General features: G+C 34.0%; 1 protein-coding gene across 1 annotated transcript in view; it reads right to left on the bottom strand.

Annotated features, from left to right (window-relative positions):
• NWD2 (NACHT and WD repeat domain containing 2) overlaps positions 1–16,393 on the bottom strand; it is a 187,551-nt gene that overhangs the window by 60,024 nt on the left and 111,134 nt on the right. The window lies entirely within an intron of this gene.

Below are 16,393 nucleotides of genomic sequence, written 5' to 3'. Positions count from 1 at the left end.
TGTAGATAAAATCAAGAGACAGATCGAAGGCATGTGCATATTTTGTAGTCTATTTTGCATGCATTTCCTGTTCCTTTTCTCCAAATATTTGTAAGGTAATGGGCTCTAGAATTGAAAGGAACCTTAAAGATGATCTTATCGAATATTATTATTTTATGGGTACAGAAACTGAGCCCCAAAGAGATGAAGTGACTGGCACACAGTTACATAGCTACATAGCTAATCTTGCCATACTAGGTCACAAAAATCACAGGATTTAGAATTAGAAAGTGCTACCCCTTCACATTATAGATGCGACTGAAACTCATCTTGGTGAAGGGACTTGAAGTGACAAGCTCAAAGGGGCAGTCAGAAGATTCAGAATTGAAACCTGAGTTCTCTGATTCTTTCTGGTATACAAATTGCCTCTAAGTTTCTGCCATCTTCCTGCTTCTTTTGCATGAGCCATCTTTGATATCTAACCTTTTTTTTTTTAACCCAGTGTACAGTATAAAATTAAACTAATGGGTTGGGTTGAATATAGTTAGGTTTACTTACCACATTTTTTCTACTTGAACACATATAACAGGGGGAAAACCCACCCAAAAGCGTAAGAGAAGAGGCAAATTGAATTGATATAATGAAAGCAACATTGGATTTGGACTGAGAATTTGGGTTTGAATCCTAGCTCTGTCACCAGTATCTTTGGGCAAGTAATTTCTCATTTCAGAACATTTTCCTTTCTGAAAAAATAAGGAGGTTGCATTAGATGGTTGCCAAGATTCCCTTTCAACTGCAGATGATAGAAGCAAATATGTAGTGCTTCCCTTGTTGGAATCCTAAAGTCTTAAACCAAATCTTAAACATGACTGAAATATCATATCAATTTCCAAGTGAGATTTTATTTTGATTTTTTTGGACAGCATTTTCCAGTTAATTGGAATAAATGGAATTTGGAATTGGATTTTTGCCAATGTCCTGTTATATTTAAATTACCTGGTCTAAAAGTATATTAGCAGAATAACTGACTTCAAATCATTCATCATTATTCAAGAATTCATTAAGTAAGGGCCACTAAGGCAGCTTTGAGGATAGAATGTTAGACCTGGAGATGAGAGGTTTCAAATGCACCTTTCCTACCTGTCCTACCTGTGTGATCCTGGGCAAGTCACTTAACCCCTATTGCCCAACCCTTACCACTTTTTTTCCCCTTGGAAATGACATTTAGTGTTGATTCTAAGAGAGAAGGGAAAAGGTGTTTTTATTTTTAAAGAATTCATTAAGTAGTATGTGTCAATATTTATATTTCATAGGAATTTCAGCCCCTTACCACTAATGGAATTCTGTCATTAGTATACTAGTTTCTAACTTCAAGGAATTACAAAATCATTTTCCTAATTGCTAAACAACTTCTAAACAAGCAACAAACCTTCATGAATGTTTCACCAGAATGTTCATTCTTTACTTTCTAGGCAGTTGAGTCCCTAACCATAAGGACCAATCAAGGATTACAGCAAAAACACACAGTTCTTAAGGGTTTATAAAAATTTTTTTCTGAGGCCTCATGGGGGATATTGCAAAAAAGCAGCCCTAAATTATAAGTCCCTCAAATTCAAAGGTTATTCAATGCAGAGAATAAAGCAAAGTGCAGAAGCCTGGAGAAGCTTACTCATACAATTGACTGAAGGAACCATCAGAAGGGCACAACTGGCTTTGTGTTAGATACCACAGCAAGGAAACATAAGTTCTTAGCTTGCCTTTTTTTGAAGTCACGGGATTTTTGCTGAAAGAGGAAGATTAAATTGGGAGAGAGAAATCTTGTGGCATTACCTAGCCTTCATAAAAAAGCTCTTTTTTACAACATGCTTTTCCATTTGAGAAAGCTTAGAGAGTGAAAAAGAAAATCTGTTAATGAATGTTTGCTAAATAGGGCATTTTCACAGAATTTTAATAAAAATCTTTAGATAAATAATAAACTTGACTTCTAATTGGAAGGGACATCAGAGTTCCCCTAGTCAAGTCCTGGCTCAAAGTATAAATCTCACCTAAATATCCCTAATGAGTTGTCATCTATCTTTGCTTCATGACTTCCAGGGATTATTTATCCAGGCAGCCCAACCCATTTTTGGACTTTTCTAATAGTTCTGAAGTTTTTCTCTGTGTTGAATTTAAATCTCTTTCCTTGCAATTACTATTTGCTGATTCTAACTTTCTCTCATAGGGGCAAGCAGAATAACTATTAAGTAATCTTTTCTTCCTTTTGAAGATAATCATCATATTCCTACTATGTTTACTATTATTCAGACTAAAAATACACAATTACTTCAATCAAACCTGATATGACATCCTTTTGAGTCTCTTCACTATCCTTATTTCCCTTCCATACAAGCTTCAGTTGTTAAATATCTGTTAAATATGTCAGTCCAGCCATAATTTGATCAAATATGCTTCTTTTAATGCTACCATATCATATTATGGGCTCAGATTGATTTTGATATTTATAATAATCTGTAGGTCTTTTAAAATATGCACTATTGGCAAATCACACCCAACTAATCTACTGTATAGTTGTTTTTTAACCCAAGGACAGGACATTATATTCATTACCATTAAGTTTTAACTTGTTAATTATTTTAACCTGTTTTGGTTATAGATTCTATCATTCTCTGTATTAACAATCACTCTTAACATTAAGTCATATAAAGATTAAAAAAATACATATATGCTTTCATTCAAGTAATTGATAAAAATGTTGAATGAAACAAGGCTGTATAGATTCCTTAAGGACTCCATTAACTACTTCCTTCTAGGCTGACATCAAGTCACTGATTAACATTTCTTCAGATGTCACGACCTACTTTATATCTATCAATTCTTTTTTTTTTTAAACCCTTACCTTCCATCTTGGAGTCAATACTATGTATTGGCTCCAAGGCAGAAGAGTGGTAAGGGCTAGGTAATGGGGGTCAAGTGACTTGTCCAGGGTCACATAGCTGGGGAGTGTCTGAGGCCAAATTTGAACTCAGGACCTCCCATCTCTAGGCCTGGCTCTCAATCCACTGAGCTATCCAGCTTCCCCCTATCAATTCTTTTTGATAGAGAAAATTGAAGCAAAATGGAAATGAACAAGTTTTTCCTTCTCTCTGAAAACAGTGTCTGGTACATAATAAATGCTTAATAAAAGTCCTCTCTTTGCTTATTAACATCTTCCCATCTATCCCAGTCATAGATTTTATTCCTTCCTTGATCTTCTTGCCCTTAAAATAACTTTCAAAAGCACTAATGAATTTCTTTTAGCAGTTATCAAAAACGTCAGCTCATATGGGCTTTAACCTTTCTGACACTTAAATAAGTTATTGATCTTTTGTTTGGACACAGTTGATACTTGCCCCACCGCAATACCTATAAACAAAACTCCTTGAGAAGATATTCCATGAAAAGAGGATATTCCATGAAAACTAAAGCAAAACTAGGTAACAGAAGGAGGACAATTGTGATCCAGTATCAATTTCCATTTTTTTTAGTTGTTAAAATCAGTATTTTAAGAAAGGAAGGGGGTCAGCTGGGTTGCAGAGTAAATGCCTGAATTTGGGTAGACCTGGGTCAAATTTGGTCTCAAACATTTCCTAGCTCTGTTACCCTGGGCAAATCATTGAATGCCTATTGCCTAGCCCTTACTGCTCTTCTGTCTTGAAGTGAATACACAGTATTGATTATAAAAGGAAGGTAAGGGTTTAAAAAATTAATGCCATGTAGTTGATCTTCATGTCTTCATGGAAGTGGCTTCTGTGCTTCCTAAATAAGTCTCGCACATTCCTGACAACTTAGCAATAAGATCTTCTGTCAGGTCAAATCTAGTGGTTTCCTAGGATCATAGATTTGGGGCTTGAAAGGTACTTCAGAGGCTACTGACTCTAACCCCCTCCATTTATAGATGAGTGAACTAAGACTGAGAAGGTTTAATATCTTGCCAGGTACCCCTGGCTGGAGTTTAGGGCAGTATGAAAATTCATGTCTTCGAAGTCTAGCCTACCACCTACTGGGCTACCTAGCTGCTATTTTTCTTTGACCTATGAATGACAAAAGTAAATGTAAGGAAAAGAGAACGAAGATAGGTTATCAAAATACTGGTACTCATCATGACAAGGAATCTTAGGCAGGTAGAATAATTATGTTACATTTTTACTAATTTCTTTCCTATTTAGAGGAATACAATAACAATGTTTATTTATTGTTTCCTTCTCCCTCTCACTCTTTCCCCATATCCATGAAGGCAAGTAACATGACACAAATTTTACATATATTATTATATAATACATATTTCCCCATTTGTTATGTTGTGAAATAAGATTTATTGCTTACACTATAGAAAAAATAAATGGAGGAAATAAAGGGAAGAATGGTATGTTTCAATCTCCTTCAGACTCTATCGGCTTCTTCTCTGGCAATGGATATCCTTTTTTGTCCTAAGTCCCTTGGGGTTGTCCTGGATCCTTGCTTTGTTGATAATAGTTAAGTCATTCCAGTTGACAATCATACATTTTTGTGGTTACTATGTACAACATTCTCCTTGGTTGGGTTCATCACTTTAAAACTTTTCAGTTTTCTTATTTTTGTGTGTGGATCATCTTGTTTGTCATCTCTTATGGCCCAATAGCATTCCATTGCAATCACATATCTTAATTTGTTCATCTATTCTCCAATTGAGGGAATGTATACTTTTTATAATGTATACTTTTTGGATATGTATATGTATACCTAAATGTATACTTTTTTAAAAAGGCACAATAAAGGATTTACTATGTAATAGTAGGAATGGAAGAAGAAGAAAAGTATCACTTCTATAGCTGGACAATGTTTTGCCACATTGGTGCTCTGAAGCCTAGAATCTAGGATTCTAGACTAGCACAGAACAGTAGAGAAGTTGAACAAAGCTGATACCCTTATCCTTATCTGTCCCTCTACTTTATATGTGCATTCTTCTCCTTGAAGCTACATAGATTATTTATAGCAGTGGGGGGAAATACTTGATTCTAACTTTTGTAAACAGCATACCAGATGAAAATGTGAGAATTTATTTTTTATATATTATATTATTTTCCATATATTAGGGAGCATTACCCTGTACTACTGTGTTTGGGATCTGGGTCAGAGATATCATCTAATCTGCTGATTTTTGCATTTTCTTTGTCCTTGGGACTTCCAAGAAATATCTTCCTTTTAAACAGAATTTGGTTAATAAATGAAGGGGAGAAGGGTTCTTTCCCTATGTACATGACCTGTCTACTTATGGGAATCCAGAGGGGTGGGTAGGTTGATGGACCATTTCTTAATTACCCTATCACCAGTTAAAGATGTCTTGAGAAAGCCAAGGGAATAGCTGAGTAATGAACCTGTAAAAATCTATTTATTAAACTGCCTGATCTAGCTCTTGTCATCCTTGGTCCCAAGAGAGCCATTGAGACCTTTATTGCTTTATTGACCTAACCAATAAACCTGCTATAATCAATAAACATATATTTTTATCCCCAAATCAGTCTCTCAAGGTAATTTTAATTGTAGCAAAAGCTCCACCTTCCTCAAGATCTGGGAAAGTGTGTTGTTAGCTGCCTCCTATGCTCAAATGTAAGCCTTGAGCCTCTTGGTCTTAATAGGCCCCCTGTGACTTAAAATTAAAATCAAAGGAAAAGAAAGCAAGTGATGAGAACGCATCATAAATAAGGACAAATAAGCAATGATAAAAATTCACTTTAAGGAAGAATACTATCATAAAGAATTCTGTATCTTTAGCTTTAATCAAACTGATGCATTAAAGATGATAAAAGTAGTAACTAAAATAAAATGTAAATTAAACACTATTAGAAAGCAAAGCCAGTTTTCATGAAAACATTTCTATTTTAATCTCATCACTGCATATCATAAGAAAGGATTGAATGTTAGCATATTTTAACATAATCTACACTGTTGCCATATTTAAAATGTATTGTATATTTGAATATTGTATATTGAATAGAAATGTGAATGGATTTTAAATCTTTTACATTTTCTTTTCCTTCTCTAACATCACATAATTCAATCAACCAGTTAATAAGAATAATAGTCATTAAAAGCATTATGTGCTTAGTGGTAGGTATATAAAGACACAAGTTGTGGCTTCAAGCTTGCATCCTATTGGAGAAGATAACATGTATATATAAATTATATCCAAAACATATGAAAAAGATTCCATTATTTTTTCGGGAAAGGCTCTGGCTTCTGTGAGGTGGTTATTTTGTTTTCAAATAGAAATGGCTCAATCTGAATTTTGATAACTCTGACTGTAGATATGATTCAAAATGGAAGTAAAAAATTTAAATGCAAGAACTGACTTTCCTAAGATTTAATTTCTGTTTGCCAGACAAACTTTTGAGAATGCTCTAATATTTGGAGAATGCTTCCATATTTGCTCTAGGAATAAACATTTTTACATATTTCCAAGAACCTGTTATAGTTTCTCTAAGGAAACTGGGTAGAAGCCAGTAATTTTAGTTGATCAGTTTGTGATTTCAAAAATACTAATATTATGTCAACATTCTTGTTGCACTTGGGTAAACTTAAACTAATTCATGTCACCTATAATTACTGATGATTCACAAATAAAAAGAATAAAGGGAAGAGGTTTAGCACTTCATAGTTTCTGAGATACTTTGAAAGGTTTAATTAGAATAGAATCATTATTCTGTTTCTGAGAAAATTTACAGAAACTTTTTCTTAGAAACAGTTTTAGAAAATAGGCTGGTTTGTAACTCATACAGACCCATGGATGAAAGGGCTATATTGTTATAGATGAAATCAGTGGAGTCTGAATGCTGATGGAAGCATACCATTTTTCACTTTATTTCCTTCATGAGTTTTTTTTTCTTGTTTAAGTGATATATAGGTCTTCTTTCATAACACAATGAATGTGGAAATATGTGTCACATAATAGAACATGTATAACTTACATCATATTATCTGCCATCTTAGGGAAGAGGGGAGGGAGAAAAGATGGATCACAAAATGTCAGAAAACAATTATTAGAAATTGCATCTACATATGATCCAGAAAAGAAAATCATGGTAAAAGAAAAGAGAGAACAGGCTGGTTTGGTCTGTTAAGAGAGCCATAAAGAAATAAGAATACAATTTTTTTTTAAAAGACAGAACAACATAAAATCTCCATTGCTTTTAACAAATGTTTTCAAAGCAACATTTAACAGAATTTATTTTAGAGCAATAAATAGTCCATTTTGTAAATTTCTCTCCCTCTCTTCTTCCCTCCCCTGCCTCCTTCTCTCAGTTTGAGAGGATGGTGTGGGGTACGAACCCATCTTGCCTCTATTATAATAAGCCTTAGTCATGGCCCTGAGTTAAAGTCTGGGAGGCTGTTAAAGTGGTGTCATATACTTTTTGGGTGGTTGATTTATTCCAGACAACAGTTATATCAAAGGCAAGTGAAGATTTACATTTAGCAAGACTTAACAATGAGAACTACTCAAAGATATTTCAGAGTCAGTTTAAACAACCTCTCAGTTTATCTGTATTTCCATATGCATGGTTCCTCCTACTGAGAAGCTGAGGACTTGGAGATGAATCTTGATTCTGCTGCTCATTTCCTCTGTGAATTGGGGTTAAGTCACGTTACCTCATTAGATTTCAGATTCTTCATTTATAAAGTGAAGGGATTGGACTAGGTGATCCACACAATTTTGTAATTATTCAGAAGGGGCCTTAAATGCTATCCAGTTCAATAATTACCTGTTAGCTCTAAATCCTATGCTCATACTCAAGGTCATTTTAATATTATTTTTAATGATATTTTATTTCCCCTACAATTACATGTAAAAACAATTGTTAACATTCATTTAAAAAATTTTAGTGCCAATTTTTTCCCCTCCTTTACCCCTCCCTAAGATGACAAGCAATCTGATGTGATTTTACATCAGGTTCATTTTACATTTACTTCATTTGCTACATTTAGCAAAATGTTCAGGCCCTGAGACTTTTTAATTGTGATGTTTCTGAAGCCAATTAAGATACCATTTCTTCCCTGCTGTTTATTAATGAGGACCTCTCCTGGTTTTACATCTGGATTTGAGGCTTTTGTTTAATTGATGGCCATTTTCATAGTAATTACAATTTAAAGGTTCTTTCTAATACTCAGCCTGCTCTTTCAGAGGTGGGTAAAATTTTTCATTTTAATCAAGGACAAGAGCATAATTTGATAAATTCAAGAAATTGCAGATAAATTTCCATTATATGACAGAGTACATAGGTTATTTGAAATGCCATATTTAGGATATTATACTAGTTTCTAGAGATGAAACAACTAATAAGAAAAGCCTTAGAAAATCCCAAGGATTATTAATAATGATAGGGAAGAATAGGCAGTGTGTGTACTTAAATATTACTTATGTAAATGTTGACTTAGTATTTAATTAACCAGAAGGATTTTTTTTTCTTTCAAAAGACCAGATTTAAAACACAACTTTTTCCACAGGGATGTGTCATTTTCTAATTAGGAAAAATTATGGCATTTGATGCAAATCAATCAAGTTATAGCTAAACAGGTGCTAAAGAGTGAAGATGGTTCCATCTTCATCATGAAAATGAATAGAGGAAATGCTGAAGAGAAATGATTCCCTTAGAAACTGATTAAAATAGACTTTGAAATCCCAGATGTGGGTCAGGGAGACCCAGGGAAGCCAAGAATATACTGCTTTGCTCCAATTTTTGAGTTGTTATAGAAAACTCAGTGCTATAGCAAAAACTATCTTCCTCCCTCATGCCTTGTGGAATACCTGCTGACATTCATAAGCAGATTGGATAGTCTTCTCAGATCTTTGCATCAGATTTTATTTAATATAAGGAGTGTGAAGCTAGGACACACCTTCAAAATTTGAGGGTTCTTATCATTTTAAAGAAAATAGGCAAAAATCATGCCTAGAAATATTAGGACATTTTGCTATTCTCCATTGATGTTAAAACTCCATTTGGTTAAAGGCTTCTTGGACTTGTTAGAGCACATGCCAAAGGTGAAGTTCCAGGGTCATATGGGGATTTCAGAGCATGGCTCAGTACCAAGCAGAGCAACTTTTCTTTGGGGGAGATATGACAAAGAGATGCTAGAAGCAACAATAAGGATTGCTACACTATATTCATCAACTTTACAAACATACTAGTAGGCATGGATCCAGAGAGGCAGCAGCACAGTGTGGTGTACTTGAAATCCAAAGACCTGAATTTTACATGTCAGCTATGTTCTTACTGACCCTACAGAAGTCACTTAAACCCTCCAGCCCTCAGTTTCTTCATATGTAAAATGAAGAGGTTGGACTAAATTCTATTATCCTAGAAGGGACAGTGACTGCTCAGAGAAAACCTCTAATAATCTGTTTGTTATGGGATTTCATGACCAGTTATGGAAGAGTTGATGATGATCTAGATAATTTACCTCCTATTATGAAGTGAAATAGATGGGAAATAAGTTTAACTTTATTCAGTATATATGAACTATACCTGAGGATGCAACAAAAAAGAACTAGAAAAGTTATACCATAATGCAAAGAACATTCTATGACAAACATTCCCATTCCATTTATTTAGTGGAAAGAGCATTAAACACAAAACCTCATGTCTGGTTCTGATCTCTGTCTCTAATTAGCCCTATTACTTTTGGTACAACAAAAAATGATCTGAGGTCCTGGTTTTCTTATCTGCTAAAAAATAAGTTGTCAGAAAAGGGGAAGGAGGGATGATTAGAATATTGATATTTAAGGTCCCCTTGAGCCCTAAAACCTTGATGCAAAGTGATATAAATGTTCTCAAATGTTCTTCAGAGTATTTCAGAAGTTACTTTAATTTGAAGAATTTGTTGCTAATATGAAAATATATGCTAATATATGAAAATATATGCTGGAGAGTTGGTCCATGATGAAAAGAATCAGCTTTGAGATTATATACTAGCTCATATCAGGAAAACCCTTTATTTAGAATATAAAGCTTGAGGCAAAATAAAGTGAGGGGTATAATCCATTGACAAGTGGTGATCTAGTGCCCTTAAACAGGAGTTTTTTACCTGGAAATAGGGTGGTCCATAGACACAGATGAGAAAAGATTTACTCATTTATTTAAATGTAATTTGTGTCCTTTGTAATTTTTTGTATTTTATTTGACACATTTACATTTATTTCATGTATTCAAAAATATTTTGAGAAGGGGTTCATATGCTTTACTAGACTATGAGACACAAAAAAGGTTAAAAACCATTGCTTTAAAGCATATTTCTCTTAAAAGTTATTCTATAACAGTAAAAATTGCAAGATGTAGTAGAAAGAATGCTTGACTTTGTTAGGAAAGATCCAGGTTTGAATCTTACTTCTGACACATAAGAACTATGTAACCATGGGCAATACATTTCTCTCAGTCTTATTTTGCTCATATACAAAATGGGGATGATAATTTCATCTTACTTAACCTACCTATTTAGTTCAAACAAGACAATTTGTCTAAAGTTCTTTATAAATTTTAAAATAATATATAACTGTTAGTTATTATTACTAATAGATGACAGCAATGAATGTGTTAATAAACATTAGAGTGCCTTATTTTATGCCTACCCAGCTAAAGAAATTACCTATAGAAGATAATGAAAAATTTCATTCAGTATGACTTATTTTGCTAAATTAGGAGAAATATAATTTTAAGAAATAACTCTGTGAGTTTCTCTATCAGCATATGAGTTCTTTTAAGGGAAGGACAATGTTTGGGTTTTCTTTATATCCCCATTGCTCATCTGATTGTTCCCACCATTGATTAGTCAGTATAATGTGGCATTATGAAGTATCATAAAGATGGCTTTAGTATGTCATAATATATTGAGTTTATTTATTTTTTTTGTCAATGTTTGATCTAAAGAAAGGAAGGAGTAAAAACCTTAATTGAAAAAGAATAGAGGATTATGTATAGGTGTGTGTTTATGTATATGCAAGGATACACATATAATAGGTATATAGAAAATGTAGTTAATGTACTACCCTAGGAAAAGGCTCCTATCATATTAGGCAGAAATTCTGTGAGTAAGAATTGCAAAAGATGAAAAGGTGTGGGGCACTTTGATCTGTGCAGGTAGAGAGTACCCACATTGATGAAACAGAATTTCAGGAGGAAGTTACCTTAAAAGCCATCTAATCCAACCCATATCTTAATAGGAGCTCTCAAAGAGTATCCCAACATCTCTCCCCCAATATGGTTATACAGCCTCCACTTTCATTCAACTATTCTTGTAGAGCATAGCATGGTCTCTACTGTATTATGTTATGTTTAAACATCTTTTGGTTGACTGATGAGCTGAAAGTGATTTTGAATTCAAAGGGCATGAATGAAAAAAATCTCTCTTTGGTAGCTTTCAAGTGAGGAGGGAGAAGGAATGCTGTTATTTTAGTACCAGTTAGAGAACTTCTTCTCATTGTTGCCATGTAATTATGAACACATAGGGCTGCTATTTTTTTCTCTTTGATATATTTCTGTCTTGATCTTAGGTGAACGAGTATTGGAGACACCAAGTGTGTAAATCTACCCAGTGAAGTAAAAGGTATGGGTAGATAGATGGCTAGACCTAGGACTTTATGTTGAAGAGCCATTCAATCAATAAATATTTATTAAACACATACTCTAGTTCAGACACTGAACTAAGAATTGGGAATATAAGTAAAGGCAAAAGATAGTCCCTATAGATTATTGCTCATGTGACATAATTTGATAGGTGCCAAAAAGTCTACTTACTGCAAAATATTTCTCTACCAGCCTATCTTTGATTCTAAAATTCTATTACTAATGGATCTTATTTTAGGCTTAAGATTTTATTTTTCCAAAGATCCTCAAATAAAACATACTCATGGGGAACCTTGATTGAATTTTTATTGGATATCTTAAAATATTTTATTTTCAGCAACACATTATCTCTTTCTTATTCCCCATATACTTTCAATGAGAAAATCAAGGAAAAAAAAACCTTTACAAACCTGTAAGGCCAAGCAAAACAAATTTCTGCATTGGCCATGATATCCAAAATTTTTGCCTCAACCTATACTCTCTGAATCATTCTAGCAGATGTTATATTGTACTTTGCTAGGGAGAAACTTGTCCATATGTTATATAATCCCTTCCCTCCAAATAAGTGAATTTGGAGGTGGGAATATTTAGTACAAACCATTTTAGTGTGAGTCCTTCCTCCAGAGACTAAGGTGGTGGAAGAGAATGCACCCTCAGTTTCAGTTATTTTTGTACTTTGGTTCTTGCTATATCCTTTCAGTAAATATCCCTTTGTAAATGCCAATTGATGTTTATTCATTGATACTGAGGAAAGATCAACTGATCAATTGATATTGTAAGTGTTAGCTGGCAATTGATATTTGGGGAAACTGATATTTAGAATCTCATAATTTATTATAGTAGAACTACCTCTCTCAGTGTTAACTCTAGAGCCCTACTAAAAGTGAAGCAATGGACCTGACTTACTAGTCCAAGTGTTGATTGGGAAAGAGACCCACCCCCCCCATGAGACCCACATATATAAAATGATTCTGTGTACTTGCAGTTAAAATGGTAGGAAAGGCATCATGTATAAAACAGCATTTGAACTGAATTTTGAAGGAAAGTAGGAATAATGGGAAATGGAAGTCAGTAGAGAGATCATGACACAGTCAGTATATTGGCACAGGAATGAAAGATGAAGTGCTAAGCATGAAGAACAGCAGGTAGGCCAGTATGATTGTTCTATGGCTAAAGGGCAAATTTATCCATTAAAAAAAAACAGAGAAGAGAATAGAGATTGTAAACTATGTTCCAGTGAGTTTGACTTAGAATCCTATTAAAATTCTTGAATGTGATATTAAAAATAGTTAGTGGACATTTAGAATGAGGAGGAATAAATTATTAAGGGATTTTATGGCTTCAACAAGAATAGGACAAATCTTTTTTTTTAAATATGTGTTACAAGATGTAATAGTATAGATATAAATTATTTAGATTTTAGCATTTTACAGAATTTTTCATGCTAATAAATATGGAGAATCTAATCTTATATACAAAATAGACAAATATGTTATAGGTAATAAATATTAGCTATATTTGGAACTAATCAAATAGCCAAACCCAAAGTTTAGACCTTAATGCTTTGATATCAATTTTTAGGGATATCTCAAGTATAGAGTACTAGGGATCCATTATTGGTCTTGTGCAAATTAGCTCCCCCCCATCAATGTTGTGGCTAAAAGTATATATACTAATGCTTATGAAACTTGTAGATAACATAAAGCTACAAAATATGTAAAAAATGGCTGTTTTAGCAGATCTCAACAGGCTAGAGTATTAGGCTGAATCCACGAGGATCAAATTTAGTAGAAGCAAATATAAAGCTGGCTTTATAATCTACAAAAAATTAACTTCATAAGTACAAGATCAAATATGGGGTGATTTTTTTATCTGAAAAATATATGGGCATATTAATGAGATGTAAACTCAATATGAGTCAACTTAATGACATGGCAAGAAAAAACCTAATAATAAGATCTTAAGGAGCATTAAAAATTGCTACTCAGGACCATGGAGGTGATTGTCTCATTATATTCTGCCCTTGTCTGACCACATACAGACTATCATTAAATTCTAGCCATTATATTTTAAGAAAGTCATTGACAGGATGGTACCCAGCAGTAGGTAACCAGGATGACCTTGAGCTTCTAATATATGAGGAGCAGTGGAAGGATTTCATGATGTTTAATCTGTAGAAGAGAAGATTCAGGGTACCATGATAGCTGTTTCCAACAATTTGAAGGGATGTCAGAACTAGTAAGGATAGCTAGGTAGTATAGTAAATGGAATTCTGGGCCTGGAGTCAGGAAATCTCATTTATTTCAAGTCTGGCCTCAGACACTAGCTCTGGGGTCCTAGACAAATCAACCCTATCTGCCTCAGTTTCCTCATCTGTAAAGTGGGCTGGAGAAGGTAATATCTTTGCCAAGAAAACCCCAAGAGGAGTCATGAAGAATCAGGCAAACTGGAAATGACTAAACAATAATAGAGCTAGTAAGTGGCCGATTCATGACTGGGTTTTTGGCACCAGATTTGTTGACCTTTCCAGATGCTTTTTCTAAATATGATCATTCTACTATCATCACTACTAAGATTATATGACAACTTGTTATAATATATTATTAAACAAAACTACCAAAACATTTTATTTTGTATCTCTGTTCTTCAAATTTTATCTACAAATGCTGTTGGGAAGATCTAGTTTAGCTAGATGTCAAGTCCGGCTATCCCAATTGTTTAAATTTTACTTATTTTATAAGTGGAGACTACTCTTAATGTGTAATTTTCTGTGTTTTTCTTGTAATATTAACTGGTATTAATCTTTGAATTGTATGTCTCTTCAGTTGACAAGAGATAGCTGTTGCAGTGGCTGAAGTTTTGTTCTTGGTTCATTTTACATTTCTGTTTAATGACAGCTTTGCATCAGTTAACTCCATGAAATGGAAAAAGAATTTATGCCTTTAATTTAGTCAATTTACATGATTTAAAGAAATAGTTTGTTTAAACTGTTTAGGTCGGAGCTGATATAAAGGTTATGTATTCTTATTTTTTAATCCTACTTTGGTGTTTACTTTGTTCCTAACAACTGTGTATTTGAGTATGGAGGCAGCTGATTGCTGTATTATCAAGTTCCTTTAAACTAGCCTTTACTAAATTTTTCTTTAAAGCTTTATAGATATTTTTAAATCATTGTCTTTTACTGTGTTTGTGTCTTGGACTTCCCTGTCACCATAGAAACATTTTATGGTCAGGTTCTTTTTTTTTTGTTTGTTTGCTCATTTTTTTTTCTCATTTTGCTCATTTTTGCTCTAGACTGTATGGTACTGTTGGGCTTGATAACTTCTGGGGAGATGACTGGCTTGAATTTCTGCTATTTTATGTCCTCCTTTCATAACTCTAGTCTGGGGATTTATAAATTTTTGGTGCTTTTGAAGGGGTGTGATCTGAGGATATGTATGTTTGTTGCACTCTTAGTTCCTGAACCAAGTTTGGGTCTCTTGGCTTTTGTATAGTTGAGTTTTCATAGTTTGCTGCTAAACTCAATCACTTTTAGCCCACTGCAAGTTCTTCAGAAGGTTCAGAATTTTCCTTTGGTTTTGCTCTCCTGTCATGGTTTATTCCAATGCAGACATGTGCTGGGCTAAAAGTTAAAATTGGTTCCCTACTCTGCTCTTGGACTCAGAGTCACACAGTTATGTTTCTGGAATTTGTTCCTTGTTCCTTGAAGTAGGACCTCTGATCTCTCATAATCATCCTCTCTTCACTGGAACTGTGATCCAGAAGTGGGTAATCGGCAATAGACAGAGTCACCACATGGCACCTGTTCCTACTCCCATTGTTAGCATAGGGAGCCTCTGGAATTTATGCCTAGGTGTTTCATGCTCTGGTATTCAGTTCTCTTATTGCCCCTGGATGGTAGAAATCTCCCTTGCCAGGACTTCTGCCACTGCCAATCCTGGTCAGTCCCTGCCCCAGTATTTATAGACCAATTTTCCCAAGTTGCCCTGGGCTGGAAAAATGACTCATTGTGAGTTTTTCTTGGCTTTCTTTATCAAAATTTGATATTTTGTAGGTGAGGTTAAGGAGCTGAAGGCAAAAAGCTGCCTCCGTTCCATCATTGTGACTCTATCCTTCCACTAGCCTTTTTAAAAAAACTATACCCAGAGAACTGAACATTCATGAAAATTCTATATCTAAGTGCTTTTTCAGCATTTTTGTCATATTTTATAAGGAATTCACTCTCAACTGATCATATTATGCAACATTGCTTCTTCCTCGTTCATTCCCTGTCCCAACCAATCAGCAAGAACTTATTAAGCACCCATTAGGTATTGGATACTGTGTTTTGCCTGGATACAAAGAAAAAGATGAAACAGTGCCTGGCCTCAAAATAGTACAAACATCTAACCATTTAAATGTAATCCCTCAAAGACCTGTATGTATTCAGTCAAGAATACACACGCATATATACTTGAAACTTTTAAATATCTATTGATGTACTTATGTGAATATTATTTTAGTTGTGAGTGGCATGATCTTCTACTTCATTTATATTTTCTTCAATAATTTCACTACATAATTTAGCCTACAAACAACCAATATTATAAGGAGAAATCTATCTAAAAAGTGACAAAGAATACTATTTTCTCTTTGGAATACAACTTGCTTTTTCTTCTAAGAGTTGATTAGGTGGTCTGTAAAATGGTGACCTTTTCATGCCAGTGCAATGTGTATGAAGTCAAATACCTACCATTTGTAGAATCAAGATGAACTAAATTATTCTACTCCAAAATGCCTGCTTC

This window comes from Monodelphis domestica, chromosome 6 (assembly GCF_027887165.1).
Source record: "Monodelphis domestica isolate mMonDom1 chromosome 6, mMonDom1.pri, whole genome shotgun sequence".
Lineage (NCBI taxonomy): Eukaryota > Metazoa > Chordata > Mammalia > Didelphimorphia > Didelphidae > Monodelphis > Monodelphis domestica.
This window is presented reverse-complemented; position numbering and strand designations above follow the sequence as displayed.